Below are 20,045 nucleotides of genomic sequence, written 5' to 3' on the forward strand. Positions count from 1 at the left end.
ATGTAACAGACACAGCTTGTTTTGTGAATATTTATACTATGTTTTCAGTGTCCCCATAAAATCAACACCGCAATATCTTGGCATGAAAAGACCAAGCAAACAAAAATTATGTCATGGTGAATTTTATTTTAAAAAGATATTTATTTTAAGTACAAATACGCACATCAAATCAGCAAAGCAGGAATTTAAACATAAAATATTTTCCATATATGGTAGTGATGAGTGGTTTTAACATTAAAAGTACAATTAAAAATGTGTTTTTCACACATGGGTCTTTTTTGTGGTCATTGTAAGTGATTATCATTATTAAATTTATACCCGTGTTGTGGTTAAAAGAGGTGATAAAATGTATTCATACTCCAGTATTGCAGTTGTCTGAACTCCATCTGTTAGACCCCAATTAATCCTAAAGTCTGTCCACCGTTTAGCTTTTTCCACAACATTTCAAGTTTTTCAAGTAGTAGAAAGGGAGTGTAAATTTCTGAAATACAATCTAATATTCATTTGGCTCAGGCACTGAGAAAAAAAATTACTCACCACTGCAGCTAATTTTCATGGATAAAAATCCTGCAGAAGGAACATTTGGAGGAAAATTTATATTTAATTAATCAATCTATGGATATCAGCAGGCACATCTGCTTTCTGTTCATGTGGGATATTTGTCCTTTAAGTGTTTTACTCGAATGTAACCTAACCAGTGAAAATATTATATAGTTAATTTTTAAGCTCTAATTTGTCTCTGTCAGTTTTATACAACTGAACCAAACTGTTGTGGTGTTTTTTCTGACTTTCCTCCCAGTTTCCTCTACTGAAGCGGCTTCCTGCCTGGTCGTTTGTGACGAACGTAAGAGAGAGAGATTACAAACTCTGATGAAATGTGGTTTACCATTGGTCTGCATAATGGTTTCAAAATACAAAGAGCGCGCAGAAGAAGCATTTCCAATGATAACCTGCCAAATATCTGACAAAAAATAAACAAGGACATTATATAAACTGAAATAACACTTTTTTTCAGTTGTTTACATTATTTAATAATAGAGGAATAATGAGAAGAAAATGTGGCTCAAACTCCCTTTATCTGTATATAACATGCTCAAATGTATGTATTGGGGAGAAAGGTCATTTTTTTCTCCCTCGGGCCTGGGAGCTGAGCCTGCAGTGTCCTGATGTGGACAAACTGATTATATGTGATTGAGCCATAAAGCCAGTGAGTTATTTTCCACCTTCTTGTCTCCGACAGGCCTTTGTGGCTCTCGTGCTGTCATCGCCTCCCAGCATCTTCATCATGGCACAGCTGCAGAGACACAGCGGATAGTGAATGAATATTAAACATCCACATATTTCACAAGGACAAAAGGCACTGAAATAAAGTGTGAGTGTGTAAGAGTGACGTGTGCTTTTCGTGTGAAAACAGCGATCATGTTTCATATCTGAGGAAGGGATTGTGTCATTGCTTTGAGTTTGTTTCCCATCAGCAAAATGAACGAAGACAGAGACCTATAGTACAAAATCCTTTCAAAACAGGCTTTCATTTTACAGTTCAGTGACTACAAAACTCAGAACTGAAATATAAGAGACTGTCAGATATGACATAATTAACATAAACACAAAGACTTCTCTGTCAGAGTTAGAGTTTTATCTGTTCCAGTCTTTTCTTCTCATTATTTCTGTCTCAAATTTTAGCTTTGTAAATGTCTAATATTAAATACATTTTCACAGTTCATGGTCAATATTCAAAACTTATCACACCCTGTAAGATCTCACCCAGCAAAACCTGTGTGTGTTTTTGCAACATGCTTCCTGAAGAAAGTACTTTCAATATTTTCAATCTTACTTACACCGAAACACTGCTGTAAACAGAAATCATGAGTTGATAAATGTTTGCACTTATAGTATAAATGTGCTACGAGGAAGAGTTTCATACTTATAGTGTCAAAGAAATATTGCTAAAGAACACAGACAGAGTTTTAAAATATTTAAGGATGCTCTGTTTTTCTCATGCAGGCCATAATGTTTACTCAGACTGGCTCCCAGCTGTGCAGAGACCTCTTTATAGTCACAGGCTCCGCCCACAAGAAGAAAAACAAACACACAAAAAACTAAAAAGTGTCTTCCAACTCAAGTAAACTGTTATCAAATTATGCAAAATAGATAAAATAATCATAAGACTGAAAAATAACAAACCTGTGACCAGAAATACAATAGCCTACTTTAATTTAATAGAAAACCAAAACGCTCAATACGTCATCACGTCATCCCAGCGCGTTTAATCCGGAAATAGCGTTGTTTGAAAATCTAAATCAGGAAAATGTTTGGTCGTGAAAATTACAAGCTAGGATGAATATGACAACTGAAGCAGGAACACCGCGTGTGCACCCACGATGAACCGCGCCAGTTTGTGCTGAAACCAAAAAGTACGTCGGATGTGCGTGTTTGTTTGTGTGCGCGTGACGTGTCGGCTCGGCAACTACGTCCCACCTCCTGACGGCTCCTCCCTCACACACTGTTGGTGTGATAATTTTGCAGCCAGTTGCTTGTTTTATTGATGGTTAATTTAAAAGATGCATTTTGAAACTACCTATATTGTATAAAAGACAAAACATTTTCCCCCGTCTTTCTGCTTCTTACAGTAGTTTGCTTGAATTCAAGCCCATTCCTCAGAACTGGGTCATCTAAGTCAGATTTGTAAGTTTCCATGCTCAAACTAATCTTTCCAGCTTTGCATACAATTTTTTTCTTGGACTGAAATCAGGGCTTTGTGATGGTCACAACAAAACCTTAACTTTGTTGTCCTTAAGCCTCTTTGTAATTTGGAGGAATAACTCTGGATATTGTCAGTAGAAAAACCTTTTTGTGTCCAACCATTGTTTTTTGTTTTTTGTTGTTTTTTTCCCCCGGTTCATGCCTTGATCCGCTGTTTCAGTATTTTCCTGTAATTTCTTTTTATCATGAATTTATTTAATTTGGAGGTGCACCAGTTACCACCTTCCTCAAAGCAACATAACAAAATGCTACCACCTCTGTCCTTCACAGTAATAAGTTTCCTTCTTTTCTTCTTCTGAAGAGTTTGGCCACAATCACCTAATGTAACCATGGTGATTGTGGCCAAACTCTTCAATTACAGTTTCATCAGACCAGATGAAACTGGTCTGATCAACAAGAATTCAGTTGTTGTTTTTTTTCAGAGTGCATTTGCAAATTGTCATTTGGCTTTTGGAGTTAAAGTAAATGCTTGGAGATTTGCATCATAATTTGATCACCTTCAGACATTTTGTTTGTATTATGCAAAAGCAACATCTCTCAGCTCTCCATCATGTTATAATGTCATTCTCTCAGACACATACATAGAGTTCTGCTCTGATTCATTCATGCATCTTTGAGAAATCCTTGAATCAGAAATCCTGATAATTCATAACCCCTCACACTTTAAAAAACTTAGTCAAAACTTGTGTTGTTTGTGTAAATGCTCTGAAAAACTCTTAGTTAAACTGAAGATTTGATAAGGCAGACATTTTTTGAGATGTTTGTTTTTTGCCAAGATGAGTTTCTAGGCATTCACACATCACACACAAAAAGTAATGTGCAATAGCAGTGTAACTGAAGAAGTGTAAATGCATGTACATGACTCATTTTTTGGACAGTTTATGTTTATTTATTCCATAATCCTCAGGTTTGAAGGCTTGCGTTCTGCTCTGCTAAATTAGCATCAATTACCCTCATCCTCACAAGGCAGAGGAGTAAAGCATAATCTCCATCATTTGCCTTCACGTCATCGGCGCAGGCATCGGTTGCAAGAACTCATTTGCTGTATTTGAGAAGTCCTCTTATCTTGTCCCTGAAGCAACGCAGAGTCCCCTGAGTACACACAGTCTGGGTCAAAGCCAATTTACCGAAGCCACAACATCCCCATGTAATACGAAGAACACTCGGTGGACTCACACACAACTGAAGATGCCCCTCGCCAGGGCCTAATAGTCTATCAACACCCCGGTGCTGTCTGATCACAAGCGTGACAAATTAAATTAACATAATGTGGGATCAGATTGTAGCAGTAAAACGTAGAATAAGCTGAACAAATTCAATCTCTCAGACATGCTGTGTTTTATAGCAGAAGCACTAAGGCAGAGTGACTAACGTGGCTCTGGCTAAACTCATGGATCGGGAGTCAGATAACCAAGCGTTTCTCAGATTAAAAGTAGAGTTGTGTATAAAAATAGTTGCATGCGATTAGATGACTGACAGAACTCATATCACTGCATGCAGGTATGTGTGCAGAACACTGGATAATTTCTACACAGCAAATTAACTATTTTACTCAAAATCAAAAATGAATCCTATGCTAAACCAGGTCTGAAAAATGTGACTTTATTTTCATTGACAGTGAATATAATTAGATAGCATGGATGAAATCTGCCTTTATTACAGCCATAACTCTTCCCACAACACTGTGACTGCACTTAAAGAGTGTGTAAGTATGGCTACCTCACTAGAAGACCAATTTAGACAAAAAAAAATTAAATAATAAATGGAAAATAACCAGATTTATTAGTTTTAATTCAGATAACCAACCACTGAAATTGCATATGATGTCCAATACAAATACTGCTTTTGAAATATCCTGGTATGTTTTTTGTTTGTAATTATGTGCCTGGTAGATGTAGCTGATACAAACTAATAACAGTCTGCTATCAGTCAGGAGTATTTGTGGATCAAAACTGGTACAATACAGTAACATGGAAACATTACTGTCATGTTCGGTTGATTTGAGATAGAAATTGGAATCATGAATTCATTTTCAGTTGATGACAACGAAACAACTGCGACAACAGAGCTGACTAGTGTTAGAAATGAAGTCTTTCTTGGGCTCAACTCCTCCATCGCGCAGGAGTTCACCATTAATAGTTTGCCACCTGGTGGTGAGTTGGAGTTGGTGAAGAGGGAAGCTACCAGTTAAACCATAACATTAAAGCTGAAATGGTAAAGTGTGGTGGAGACCCTGGTTCATGTAAACTCTCATCCCTTGGAGAGTCATGTTCACAGCCATCACTGCAGATGCAGTTTTCAGGAGCTAAAGAGTTGTTGAGACGGGTCATTTTGGCTGCAAGGTAGTGATTATGTAAAAAAATAAAATATATATTCTTCTTTATGATTTTATTTTATTGCAAGAAGCACTTTGTTCTAGGACACAAATCCCTTTTCTAGGAATAATAATGAACAAACAGACAGCTTGGAGTCATTTATAGAAATCAGGATTAAAATGCTTGTGAAATAACCTCCAAACCTCAGGCATTAACTGAAAGGCAGTTTCTATCTACCCTAATTGGTTGCTGCAATTGTTTTCATATTGCTATAATTTAACAGACAATATATTACAACTGTGATTTGCATTATTTTGTAGATTGGTTAACTATTATAGCTGATAATCCGTTGGTAATTGGTGTTTTTTTTAGCATGATTCACTTTGATACATGAGCTAAATTAGCAGCAAAGGTCATGGATCTGTAAAATAAATAAAATGCTAGCCAAATCCATGTTAATGTGGTGATTTGATACTGTGGTAGGGATGGGTAATATGCCTTAGAGCACTAACAGTGGATGTGTTTTAGTGAGAGGAAATCAATTCTGACAAGCTGCAGAACCAGAAAGTTTATTTGTATCAGCCTGAGGAGCTTTATGAAGCTTACTCTTTGTTATTTTTGACAGATGGATCTGTGCTGCTAAGTGGAAATAAAACTGCCATTCAGAAAACACCTGAAGCACATGCTTTAAAAAATTTAAAAGACAACAGTAGAAATGTTTGTGGACAGGTAGAAAAATCCCAAATGCTGCTACTGAAACATAGCAAAAGTTGAAAAGTTCAACCTGATAATGAAGATTCTTGTGATTTAATGGCGTCGCTCCTTGATGTTCCTACACAGCTCTGTCTAAAACTTGCTTCCTGTCATTTCCCCTAAGGAAAAGTAACAATGTTTGTCTATTTTCAAAGACAAATGTTTCAAAGACTCTCCAAAATCTGACCATGTAGGAATGAGACTGATCTTAATCTTGCATTAGAAACCTTAAAGCATCTCTTTCACCGGTTTCTGGCCAGAACAGCGAGAATGAGCTAATCAGGACCATGGTCATGACTAGCCATGCTGCCAAGCTGTTGCTGCCTGTTTTATTTCAAACATTCTCCGTTTGCGTTTTCTGCATGGCTGTTCAACAACAAACAGATGAACATATAAACCTGCTTCCATTTTGTCTCATTTCTAAAACTCCAACTGAAGAGCCACACTGGCACAAGTGTACATACTGAGTTGATTTGAAAGAGCAAAATTTTAAGCAGAAACATCGTTCTCATGAGAGTAGTTTGCAAAAATCGAACAGTGCCACCAAACCTCCTCCGGCCCCGAAAAAACACATGACATCCAACGTGAGATCAAACCAGGGAAGAGATGACATGTCTGGTATCGAAGGAAACGTCCTGCCTGCAGTTTTCACATTCAAATAAAGGGCAAATGTGGAAACTCACAAACAAAAATGCATTTTTCAAATAAATATGACTTCTGTTTTACCTAGATAATTATTTAAGGACTTTACAATGTGTGGCGAAAATATTCACAAGCTTTGATCCTTGTGAATTACATTCACAAACTCGAGTGGGTTTATTAGGATTTTATTCAATATACAAGCAATGTAGAATGACACACAATTTTTACAACAAAAAATAAATATATCTGCAATCTGGTGTGCATTTGTAAGCATAGCACCATATTAGTGGTTGGATCAAAGCAGGTCCACCAAAATGCACAGGTGAAAGTCTAGACTTAAAACAAATAGTGAATCTGTGGCAGAAATTGTTCACAGATGCTTTTCCATTCAGTCTTACTCAGCTTGAACAGTTGAAAAAATAAAGAATGAGCAAAATTTCACAAAAATGTGGAGACATGTTTTCTCAAACACAGGCTCCAGGTGTGAAGGAAAGCTTTCAGATGAACAGAAAGGCTATGAAGTCAGTGTTGTCCAAACCAAAATAGGATTTTTAATTCATGTTAAAAAGGGACTTTCTGTTTTGCCTTAGTAGTAGAAAGTTAACAATTTATTAAATTTTAGGGTCAACTGTCAAACAATATGACTGCACAGTTGCTCTGCAGCAAGAATGTGGTAAATAAATGGACTGAACTTATATTTTCCAGTCGTTTTGACCACTCAAAGCACTTTACACTAGTCCAATGCTTCTCAATTCCAGTCCTCAGGCCCCCCCTGCTCTGCATGTGTTAGATGTGCCTCTACACCAGAACAGCTGATTCAAATGATTGCATGACGTCTTCTGCAGCCACCAAGTACTGCAGGAGCCTGTTAATCACCCAAAGATTCAATCCAGGTGTGTGGCAGAAGGGAAACACCTAAAACATGCACGGGAGGGGGGCCTGAGGACTGGAACTGAGAAACACTGCACTAGAGACACAGTCACCCAGTCACACACCGGTAGGCAATTTGGGGTTAAGTGCCTTGCCCAGAGGCACATCAACATGTGGCAGGAGGAAGCTGGCATCAAACCTACAACCTTCCGATTGCAAGACGACGACTATATCATAGAGCCACAGTCGCCCAGAAGGTTCAAATCCCATGCTGGGGTCTTTCTGTATGGAAATGGCGTCTTCGCCCCGGTGCTACGTGGCTTCCTTGCATTGTCTAAAAACACAACCGACATTTGATCACTTGACACTTGATCACTCATTCATTGATGAGTGTGTGTGATGGACTAGGAATTCGTCTAGGGTGCAAAGCACTTCAAGTTAAACAAAAACCACCTCGACCTTCATCAGATTTCAAAAAGGTAAAATATCCGATGTTTCAACATACTTTGGTGTGAATTACATTCAGCTCAGCGATTATGGTCTGTGGCAAACATCATGTTGGGTTTAGGATGCCAAACAGATGCCACTATTTATCAGTGGTTTCTCTGAGAAATTGCAGAAGCCAAAAAGAAAAATCTACACAGGATTTATTAGGAAATAAATTCAACCCTTCAGGCACTGCTGCTTTAATAAAACCACTCAGAGGTGGTTTTTGAAACTGAATCCAATCCCATTCATAGCAATTTGTTGAAGCCATTGTTGGAGAAATATAAAGAAAAGCTGAAATATCCTGCTAGAAATCAATTAGTTACATTATCTTACTATTATAGCTATTTTGTTTTCATAGAAATATTTAAAGATTTTACAGGAGACTCTATAGGAGTTAGAAATACTACTCTAATGATTGGCAGTGAGCAAAATTAAAAAAGAAATTTAATAAAATAAATGAGTAAAATGGCAATGTTACTTTATTTTTTCAATTATCACAGTAAATTTCAGTGATATACAATTTGAAATACCTGGTTGTGCTTTTAATTCTACATAAAAGAATCAACTTGCTCATAGTTTGGAAATAAGACACTGTGAGGGAAAAGAACCCATTAACCTCTATTATACTGACATGTGGAGGGACAGACTGGGAACTGTGTGAGGAGTTAATGGGATTACATCATTAAAAGCTCAGTATTAGATATGGAAGGACAAATCATTATGAGATAACACCCCAGTCTGAGCAAGAACAGCCCGAAATGGCTCCAATAGATTTCCCCGACCTCTGAAATCAATAAGACTTTGGACCAGAAGCAGACAGCTTGACATCTGTGCGACCTTCCTAATTGAACTCTCTGACCAGACTATGACCTTCTTCTTCCTGCACAGTTTGCCCGAAGGACCAGATGTAACTTCCTGCTCAGTGTTTCATGACCAAAGTGATGAGCTCAACAAGAACTTAGCATGTCTTTTTCGCCTGGCCTTGTTGCACCTGGTAAAGCTCTCCACCTCCAACCCTTTTGGCTTCATGGTGATCCATCTGCTGCCGCTGCTTTCTTCAGAAGAAGAATCGGCTCCAGTGAACAGAAGCTGCCAGGAGATTAAAGCCGCCTACCAAAGCCTCTCTGCATTCATTAACTCAACGGACCAGCAACAGAATACAGATGCAGTACAAGACAACGAACCCCCTGGGTGGGAGATGCAAACAGGCAAACTGACAAGTGAATGATTACCTTTTGGATTGTGTCTATCTGTCAGTACAAAACGGAGCTTGTCTGTGCACAAGTCATAAATTTAATCTGTCTTGAATTTATTCCCATTCATTAATTCTCGCCGCATGTACTCCGTCTCAGGGATGCACTAAATCCTGGCTGGCAGTTCCACCACCTGGACAGAAGAGTCCTGCAGGCAGGTGAAGCCTAACTGCAATACTTTACAGGTCACTGGTTTTGTTTCAGTTCAAACATGATCTATTTACTGCTCCCCTGGGTGTCATTCATACATGAGGTAACCCAGGATGGACACCAGAAAGACCTGCACTCTAGAATTTAGTAAAAAAAAATAATAAAAAAATACAGTCAACAATATCAGATTGACACAATCAGACAACCAAACTGCATGGTTTTTTCCATTTCCTGTTCCAAATATTATCCACTCAGATAAACCAGTGCATTTAGCCTTTACGTACGGAGAGCAAGTTTCCTAGAAGTGTCCTTGCTTTTGATGCAAGCACAGCTTTAAATGTTTTACTCAGCAATGAGAGATGTGACATTCCCAGCTATTCATCTGAAAAAAAAAACAATTAACTCCTCAAACAGTTATTCCAATCTCTAATGCAACCAAGGGCTGTTGGGAAGCTGATTATAAAGTAAAACACAAAGCCACATCGGACCAAAGACCCCACTCTGTCAGTGCTCGGCATCTCTGAGGTCAACACCATATGTTAGCTTGGAGGCATCTGATGTGAATTAATTAGGAACCGATAACATGCACAAGCAAATCAGTAGTGTCAACTTCAGATCCCATCTGCATGATGATTTTATTCTCTTCCATGCAATGTAGCTCTTAAGACCAACTCTGCAACCTTCTTAGTGAACATGAGCCTCTTTTTACTGATGTGATCTGTTCCAGTGGCATTAAACATTCTGTTGCAATGCCCTTTAGCCAAACTGTGCTGTTCAGTCCATCCATCCATCCATCCATCCATTTTCTGTTCACCTTTGTCCCTAATGGGGTCGGGAGGGTTGCTGGTGCCGATCTCCAGCTGCGTTCCGGGCGAGAGGCGGGTTCACCCTGGACAGGTCGCCAGTCTGTCGCAGGGCAACACAGAGACATACAACCATTCACACACACACTCACACCTAGGGAGAATTTAGAGCAGGGGTCTCAAACTCCAGGCCTCGAGGGCTGCAGTCCTGCAACTTTTAGATGTGCCTCTGCTGCACCACCTGAATAGAATAATTAAGGCTCTGGAGAACTGATCTACACAAGGTGGAGTTAATTAAGCCATTTCATTCCAGTGTTTTGTACCTGTGGCACATTTAAAAACTGCAGGACTGGAGTTTGAGACCCCTGATTTAGAGAGACCAATTAACCTGACAGTCATGTTTTTTGGACTGTGGGAGGAAGCCAGAGAACCCGGAGAGAACCCACGCATGCACAGGGAGAACATGCAAACTCCATGCAGAAAGAATCGAACCCAGGACCTTCTCACTGCAAGGTAACAGCTCTACCAACTGCGCCACTGTGCAGCCTGCTGTTCAGTCCTTCATCTGAAAATAGGAAGAGTAGGAGGCAGCTGAAAATCTACCAAGATATGAGAAGAGGTCAAATTAAACTCAATAGTACAATGAAACATGATAGTGGCAGCTTCATGCTGTGAGACTGCTTTTGTTTCGATTGAACAAAGAAGCCAGTCTGATCTGAAGAAAAAGTAGATGGAGCTAAATAGAGAAAAATCCTGGAAGAAATGCTACTTAAGTCTGCAAATACCAGACGCCACCACGGCGCTGGGCGTGCTGTGGTGGCGTAGGGGATAGCGCAACCCACATTTGGAGTCTTGAGTCCTCGACGCGGCGGTCGTGGGTTCGATTCTCGGGCCCGGCAACATTTGCCGCATGTCTTCGCCTCTCTCTCTCCCCACTTCCTGTCAGCCTACTGTCATATAAGGGACACCAGAGCCCACAAAAAGACCCCCTGGTGGAGAGGGGAAAAGAAAAAAGTCTGCAAATACTAGAAAACTTCAGCTTTGCCAACATATATCACTGAGCTTGGGCTATGCTGCAAAAGAGAATGAACAATTATGTCCCTTAATGAGTTTCTTGTTGAGCTGCAAGAGACACACAAAAAAAAAAACAGTTTTTTTTATTTTAGACCAGATACAAATACTTTTTCAGGGTGCTTTAACTTTTACCCACTGTGTATGTGTTCATGCAAAGAAGAGCTTAAATACAAATTAAAATAAGGTTTTGTCAGACACAGATTGGCACAGATTGTGGATTAATTAAAGATGACAGCATCTTTTCGAGTGATCGATTTGGGAGTCTAAAGCCACTGGGATACTTTTGCAACAGTACTCAGGCTCAGCACATTTCTGGTTAATTAAAAGCTCCTTCAATAGAGTAACATCTGACTCACTCCTTTCCCTCTTTTGTTGTTCTCATGGAGACTGAGATGGTACTGGTGAGAAGCAAAACTAGCATTTAAGAAGCAGACAGAAACGATATTTGGTGGAGGAAAAAAATGTGCAGTGTCTGCTGAGTGGGTTTAGTGGTTTTTGCCCTTTGAGTAAGAAGGACATTAAGTCTCTGCTTACACAGGGACCTCGTTAATTGCGCCATCCATCCTCAACAAGCACCTACTTATTTACTTGGCACAGGTCTTGGCAGTACCAGTGAGTTGTTGTGACGTCTTTAAACACGACTGGTTATCCTCATGGATAAGAATGCTCTGGCAATAAACCAACAAAGAGCACGAACACAGTGGGCTCACAGCCATTTGTTACTATTTTACAGTATAAACTGGACGTGTGGTTTTTATTCAAACTTAAAAGTTCAGTGTTTGTCCACTGAAACTTTACACACAACTTTAAAGAGTGATTTGTTTCCGAATTGCTGATGTAATATTTTGTTTCCGGTAAACAACAGTACAAAGCTTTGGCATTTCTGTAACAGCACATAATATTTTTGGCTTCGTTGTCCTACAGCAACTCAAGACCTTTAAAACTAAGTTCTTTGGACTTATTGCCTTTGCACACAGACATCCATTATGTGCTTGCCTGAACAAAAAGCATCTCTGAAGAGCCTAAGGGCTTAGAAACTACACTTTTGTTTCCAGCCAGGTGACATTCCGGTATTTTTGCTTTGCGGCACTGAGATAGCAAATCCTGCAGGGAACTAGAACATTTCCAAAATGTGTTTTGTTTAAGATTTGACAAAAACAGTGTTGTGTTCATTTTTTAAAAGACTTTCCTGAAACGGTAAAGTAAGGAGAAACCTAAAAGTATCCAGTATATTAGTCACTGCAGAATAAGCAACTAAAAGAGTTATCTAACAAGTAAATAAACTCACAAAATATATTTTATCCATTGAAGAATTTTTAAAAAAGTTTAGGAAAGCACATTTTCTAATGGAAAAATATTTAACTTTGGCACTTTGCAGTAAAAGTAAAAGTTTTTCATGAATTTGGCCGTCTTAAATTTTTTTACTTCCATGGAGGAAGGACAGTGAGAAAAGGTGTTTTGTTTTTTTTGTTTTTTTTTCTTATCCAGTGGGTTTTAAACTTTATTTACTAATAACAGCATGGTCCTTTTTATATCTGCAATAAAAGAAAAAAATATTTTTTCCTCCTTACTGCTGTGTAATTGTTAATCCCATGAGCCTCTCTGCCCAGGAGAGTTGATGTCACATTTAAGGAGCAAGTACACCTGGCTGCAGCAAACAGAAAGGGGCGGGAACAGACCACTGTCAGCCTCATACCTTATTTGAAAATGGGGCCATTGCACTCTGGAAATGAAGGGGGCGCTCATTCTGGCATTATGGTTCCAGTAATGCCAGAATTAAAAATGATTAAAGTTTTTCTGCAAACCTGATTCAGTGATGTAATTATATTAGTTGTGTTACCACCCCCACGCCACTAGAGGCAGTAGCAAGCCCAAAAAGATGAGGCTAAGGAGTAGATTTAGAAGTACACAGAAAGCTCCGGAATTTGTTAAAAATTGTGAGCTGCGCTGAAGTAAAAGAAAGAGAGAAGTTCAAATACATGCCGAGAGTGAAACTCTTTCCTAAAGATGAATATTTATCACATTTTCTTTTATTTCTTTTTTTAAATGAAAACGGGAGGCCGTGGATAATATAGAGTGCAATAGTCCCATTTCCAAATAAGGTGTGAGACTGACAGCGGTCCGTCCCGCCCCTTTCTGTTTGCTGCAGAGGTCCTGCTCCACAAATCTACCCAACCTGATTCACCTCTCCTTCAAACTTGTGTTAATACGTTTGGAGAAAGATGCGTGTGAACACTATAGGCCTATTTTATGATAGCCATTTTATGCTAATCTACACATAAAATGTGGACTGTGATCAGTTTGATGTTGTTGTGCCTGAAAATAGCAACATATACAGCAGAGCTCATTGGACTGCTTCTGACTTTAGCTACCGTCATGGTTGACCCAGTTACACTGGCTGCCTGTGTCCTTCCACTCCCTCCTCATGTTTAACACATCATGCATGCTTTAAACCATGAACATTTCTCTGAATCAGGAATGGTCTCATATTTTTGACAAAGCCTAAATATTTTAGTCCCTTTAAAAAGTGCACAAGTGTTCTTGTGGTTTCATTTGTGTTTTTGTTACAAAATAATCGCTTCTTTCATTTGGGTTGCCAACGTTTGAGGAAGGAAGTTTCGGTAGAGAAAGGAAACATTTTAAAAATGGAGGGTAATGCTTTTCTCCTTGAATGAAATGAGAAAATCAAACATCAAAAGTAAAAATTAGATCTTGGGCTCTCAATAATGAAGCAACTACATCAACAGCTACATAACAATCTTTAAGACAGACTTCACTTTGGTATTGGGATGTTTTGACATTGTCGGATTTCACGCTACAACATGTCTACTAACTAGACTGATGTTCAGCATTTCACCAAAAGACTTCAGGGAGTCTTGCTGTTTAACTCGCTAAGCGCAACATTAAAACCCTGTGAGAACATTAACTGTTATGGCCTATCAGTGGGTATCATTAGCAGTTATTACTCTTCCAACATTGTGATTCCTATTTTCCGCAAAACAAGTAAGTTAATTTTAATGTAGCAGGAATGGAAGAACTTTTGTGAGGCATAATTGTAATAAAGGAACATTGTTTGTGTGTGAGATCAATGAGGCTATGATCACATGTGGGTGTTTGTTTTGGAGAACAGTAATGGTGGGCTTCCATGTGGATGCTGTCTTCTTTATGTGAACAGGATGGAAATAATGGGAAATTATGTGTTGCTTTTTATTCATCTTCATCTTACAGTGATAATGAAACCATTCTGAACAAAAATGAAATGGCATTTATTTAAGCTGAATTTCTGCTTTAATGGTTATTACTAACAGATGGTTAAGTATTCCCTTTTTACTTAGAAACGACGCAACTCTTTTTTTTAAATGTGTTTTTAAGGATATTGCTTTTTTAACGAGTATCATCTATGTTGTTGCATGTGAGGGTATTTTTATTTTACACACAATATTATGTTTCATTAAGGAAAGAAACGCATTTGTAGTAACTTTTGTTTGTGTTGCAAATACGTGAAAATGCATCGTAATAGTGCATGTCTAGTTTTATGTTTTAACGAGGCATAAAGACTGTGCAAAACATTGACATTTTCATTGCTTGTTTTCTGTTTGACAGGGACACCTTGTTGCTTTGAAAGAAAATTTCTAATTTCTTCTAACCTTGATTCCACCTGACACAAGAACGATTCACAGTCATGACATTTCGACTCTTATGAGTGTCAGACAAGAAGTTATATTTTTAAAAACCCAGTTATCTTTGAAAGACAGATTTTAATAAGCCAGCCCTGGCACGGGAAATGGTGCAGTTCACACCTCACTGCAGAACAAGTGAAAATAGTTGGGCTGACAAGACATGTGGATTGGAAAAGGTGGAGCGGGACAATGCACGGCAGCTGGTCAAACACAACGAGTGAGATGGGAGAATTTAACACAAACAGTTTCCATCATAGTAAGGATCAACCCATATGAGCACCAAAACATGAACAAATAGGGTTCTGTGTCTGTTTCTGTTTTGTTTTGTTTTTTATATCTATCAATGGCATTTAAATTCACACCAAGTTACGGGGATTTCCATACACTTGAATGCAAAATTTGATGGATGACACAGTGCATTAACTGAAGGTCACAGTAAGATTTGAGGGTGAGACTTTAGGTTACGATTTATGCAGAAAAAAACTCTCAAACTAAATAAATACCAACACAGTTCACTTTGCATCTTCTTTAACTCTTTCCTTACCGTTTTTGTCTCTGTTCTAATGATGGGCCTTGTTTTCACCGACTTTGATGATGTTATATGAAGAATGGTGAACAGCTTGCGCTGGCGGAGGTGCTGCTTGGCCACCTGGTAAGTAGACAGACTGGTTACCAATCTGAATGCTTGAAAAAGACACGGGATGTTTGCTTAGTAAAGCGGTTATGCATCACATCCCTTAGCTTTTGCTGCTAATGCTTAGCTTGGGTGCCATTATGGATGATCTACGGTTACCTGTATGCTGTATGTCGCTCTGCTTTTGTATTTGACCGTTTCCATAGTAACTTTTCGGATTAAAATAGTTAAGAGTTACTACCACTAGCTGGGGGAGAGCTTGTTGCTGTAGGCATTCGTTTAAGGCTGGTGGAGTGATATTATTTCTGACCAAAGAGTCAGTCTATCTGCATGGATTTCTCCTATCAAGAGGTCATTAACAATTTTCCAAATGTTTTTGGCCACTACGTTATGGTAAAGCTGCTAATTTATAGGCGGTGCGGTTGGTCACGCAAACTGACACCAACACATTTAACTCCTCAGCAAGTGCAAGGGTAAATGTCTCTTGTATTTGAGTCTCACATGGTGAACTCAGCTGAAGATCACCCGTGATCAGCTCTTAGTCACTTTGCATTATATCCAGAGCTGAATTTAGCACAATAAGATGCCCCGGGCCAGTCTGCTGCAGCCAGTCTGCTGCTGAGAAAGAACAAAGATCAAGATGTGCGGAGTAAATCACTGCATAATAGTTGTTGTTTTTTATTTAGTATTTGTTTAAAATTAAATTTAAATAAATGTTACCCTTAAGTCTATTTTAAAATTTAACAGAACTAGATCTTAAAAGCTTAGACAATAACATCTTGAAGCATTGTAACAAATTTGTGTGGTTTATCATGGCAAATTAACAAGTAAGACTAGAAAAATGTACATACTTTGCAAACAGTTTCAAATTGTTTAGTTATTTAAAGCAGCAAACGCAAGACATTTATGGCAATTTATTTAAAGAAACTGTACAGACATTGCAACTGGTGTGAAATAATTTCAAATAATTTTGCCAAGTCAGACATTGCTATGAAGGGCATTCCACTGAAATATTAAAGGGCCAAAAAATAACGTGGCCTTTTTGTTTTATTTATATTTTTACTGTAGACAAGCTGTTGAGCCGTTCCAGTTTCACAAACTCCTTTTCATTATGTGAAAATCGCCACTTTGGGGTTTAAGAAAAATTCTCCAGCTTTAGTTTCCTGGGTCTGCTTTCCCGTTTATGCCCCACTGCCAGTCTCAGCACAACGCCAGCATTTATTATGTAAGTTTTCACTTTGTTATCATTCAACACCAGGCTAACAGGCTTGGAGGGGGAAAGCAGAGGTGAGAGAGGTGCGGCTGTCGTGTAATTAATCTTTCAGCCGTGCTGCAGTTACTGTTGTGACCGACAGGGGCAAACTAAAGACAGTGATGAAAATAGCAACAGGGGAATGAGTGGAATGATTATTGGCAAGTAGATGGGCTTTTTCCTGCTGTTGCAAATGCTAATGAATAATTAAACATATCTTTGATGGATGTGTTTAATTAATAGCAATACATTTGTTGTATAGAAAAAGATTAAATGATCTGTAATGTAGAAGGCAAAAAGAAAAAAATACTGAGCAAGTGAAATGCTTAAATTTAGTACGCCTAACACTCGCTGCAAATGGATGTAATGTTGATGGAATAGGTGACTTTTAAGAGGAGTATTTACTGGTTTTCTTAAAGTGGCATTGGAAAATCAATCCCATTACAAAATCTGTCCGAAATCAAAAGGAAGCATCAGGATGCAGCAGTTTTGTGCTGGTTCACTGTTTACTGATTCCAACGTATTTCCTTTATGACCAATAATATTAAAAGCCTCTTTTTGCTTTTTGCTTTTTTTTTTTTTTACTTTATGTTACAAAAAAATTGCAGTTTCTTATTTTGTTATTCCTATCAGATCAACTTTGTTTCTGTTCTACATTAGTTCTTATGTTTTTAATTTATTACTCATTTCCTGTGCTCAGTTTTTTATCTTTGTTAAATTTGATTTCCCTTTTCGCCTGTTTTTGTCCCAAAAAGCAGAAACTTTGTGGTTGCTGCTGGGAGTGATTATCCTGTAATGAAAACTGGAAACATCTTAAACCCCCTTCACACTCTTTGTTGATAGATTTGTTTTGAATTTGGAAGGATATTAGGAAGAAGTGTCCCATTCAAACATAAGCAGCCAACAAGAGAAATCAGAGATGTTTATGTTTTAATGTTTTTCTCCCAGTGCTGTTTGAATGATCTTTGTGAATTTTACCAGGCATAATTAATCAATTATAGATGTAGGAGGTTTGTTGTGGGATTAATAGGCTCATTGATGCAATTTCACCAGAGGCTCTAAAGCTGTGTTAGAAGCCGCCTTCAGGCAAAACCGAGATGAGATTGCATCCGGGTGGCAGTGTTTAAATTACCTTGTTAGACTGCCAGTCGGTAGTAATCATGTTCCACTGGCTGTACCTGATAAGCACCAGCAGTATTTCCATTCAGTCTCTGTCATATCTCACAAGAGTCATTTCTGTGCATCATTTACCCGCTCTGTTCTTCCCCCGAGACACATTCATCCGAAAACCAGCAGCCATAAAGACGAGCGACCCTCCTGACGACAGGGACTGACGTTCAGCACCAAATAGCAGTTGCATGTCTCCTCCGTTCCAGCCACCCCTGTATCTGGATCACTGTCATCAGCCACGAACGGTAGGAGACATGCACAGAGAGCAGCGCATTCCTTCACCTTTTTTGGCCACAAAAAGTTGCAATCTGAAACAAAGTTCACCTTATTAGATAAACGATCAAACCCCAACTTACCACATTTACAAATGATCCACTTAATCAGATATATAAGTGTAAATTAATAAATGGTTTGTAAAACTCTTCCCCTTTCCTATACAAAACTGATAAAAGAGCTGCTACTCCAAGTATATGTGCTCTGATTTGATCCAGTCGATTTAACGGTTTCTTTCTTCTATGAAGTCAGTAATGAAGCTACTATTAGCTCCTTACTTTTTTTATAACTGAACGTACTTATGGACCACAGTCTCTTTTTCGATGACCCAAAAGCAAGAAACTGTGCCAAGTGATTTACGTTTAAAAGATCAGTTATATAAATATTAATCATTGTATCTTTACAGGTACAATGATTAAAATGTCCGGGCTAAAAGAGCAGCAGAATGATTAGAGGAGGTCTTGTAATGATGATGGATTGTAAATCTTGAGTGCCAGGAAGGATAGTGAAATGGTGAGCGCTGGTTGGAAATGCAGGAGCGACCGTGCTGAAGGTAAGTATGAAATTCTCTTCCTGCAGGCTGAACACCTGAGTGAAGGTGAGAATGTTTCAAAGAGCCAAAGTGGATAAGTTCAGGTAATCATGAGGACGTGGAAATGAAGGCAGAAGGTGGGCAGGTGGGTAAAAGCGCGAAGCATAATCTGAGGTAAAAGCCTGTAACAATTGTAAGTGGACAGACTTTTTCACTAAAGTAATTAACATGACCCACTGGTATTAACATTAAAATACAGCAACATTTTACCATCTAACCATTTCTTTTCTGATCCTCTGAGAGGTAAAACCAGGTCATTTCAAAATGCAAAGTACCAAAATAATAATCTGGTTGCTTTTAGGCTCCTCTCTGACCCAACAAACCAGGTCATTTATTTGGACTCATTTTGGTTAAAGCTACCCAACAGTGTAAAACAAGTATTTTTGGTGAAATATGTAACCCAGCAGTTTTTGAGAGTGTGTTCCAGGATCAATTAAAAACGCCTCAATCCCAACTTTTCCATGATACTTTGCTATAAACCGTCATTCAATCCAGTTCTTTCCTTCTTACATAAATTTTTTCCGCTAAATATAATATAACTCAAAAAATTTAAATCCATTTATTATATTTGCTCATCTGCATTCATACACCCATTGATATTTCATAAGATTAATGTGAAGTCAGCAGGAGTGTTGACAGGAATAATTTGGGAAATTTTCTTCTAAAAACTGATGTTGGGTGAAAGAGTTCGGGTCACTGGACCTGAGAAGCCGCAGCTTCGTAAAAACGACTCTAAGCATCACAAGTAACGTAATGCAGACAGGAAAGTCAACACATTTTTGGAAATGCCACTAACAGCTGGTTATGGAATAATTAGAAGAGATGAAATTTCATGATTTGACTTATTGGTGAAATTGTTGTATCAAACCTTCCAGAACCTCTCAGGTTCTGGTTCTGGTTCTGCTCTGCATCCCCAGAACCAGAACCAATTGAGGAGAAGCAGCATTTAGCATCTATGCACCACAAATCTGGAACAAACTTCCAGAAAACTGTAAAACAGCTGAAACACTGACTTCCTTTAAATCTCAACTAAAAACCCACTTGTTTAGAGTTTTATTCGAAACGTAATCAATTACAAATTTATTGACGAAATCTGACTTGATGTTCTGTTTTGATTGTTGATTCTATGTTGCATTGTGTTTCTGTGTTTGATTTGATGTAAAGCACTTTGAAATGCCTTGCTGCTGAACTGTGCTATACAAATAAAATGTGATTTGATTTATTGCACAAGTAGAATCATTTGAATTTACCATCTGGCTTTCGCTGAGCTCTTGAGAGCAACTTATTCTTTCACTAATGTGTGAGGAAGCCGTCCGTATGTCTTTTGCTGAA

General features: G+C 38.4%; 1 long non-coding RNA gene across 1 annotated transcript; it reads right to left on the reverse strand.

The window, feature by feature from the left end:
- Positions 1 to 239: 239 nt before the first annotated feature.
- On the reverse strand, positions 240 to 18,068 carry LOC122821909. Its single transcript, XR_006369081.1, has 3 exons — positions 17,930 to 18,068; positions 15,337 to 15,441; positions 240 to 1,294 (listed from the first exon to the last, which is right to left on the reverse strand). It is a non-coding gene; the product is annotated as an uncharacterized LOC122821909 (long non-coding RNA).
- Positions 18,069 to 20,045: the final 1,977 nt, after the last annotated feature.

The sequence above is a fragment of the Gambusia affinis genome, linkage group LG19, assembly GCF_019740435.1.
Source record: "Gambusia affinis linkage group LG19, SWU_Gaff_1.0, whole genome shotgun sequence".
In the NCBI taxonomy this organism is placed as follows: Eukaryota; Metazoa; Chordata; class Actinopteri; order Cyprinodontiformes; family Poeciliidae; genus Gambusia; species Gambusia affinis.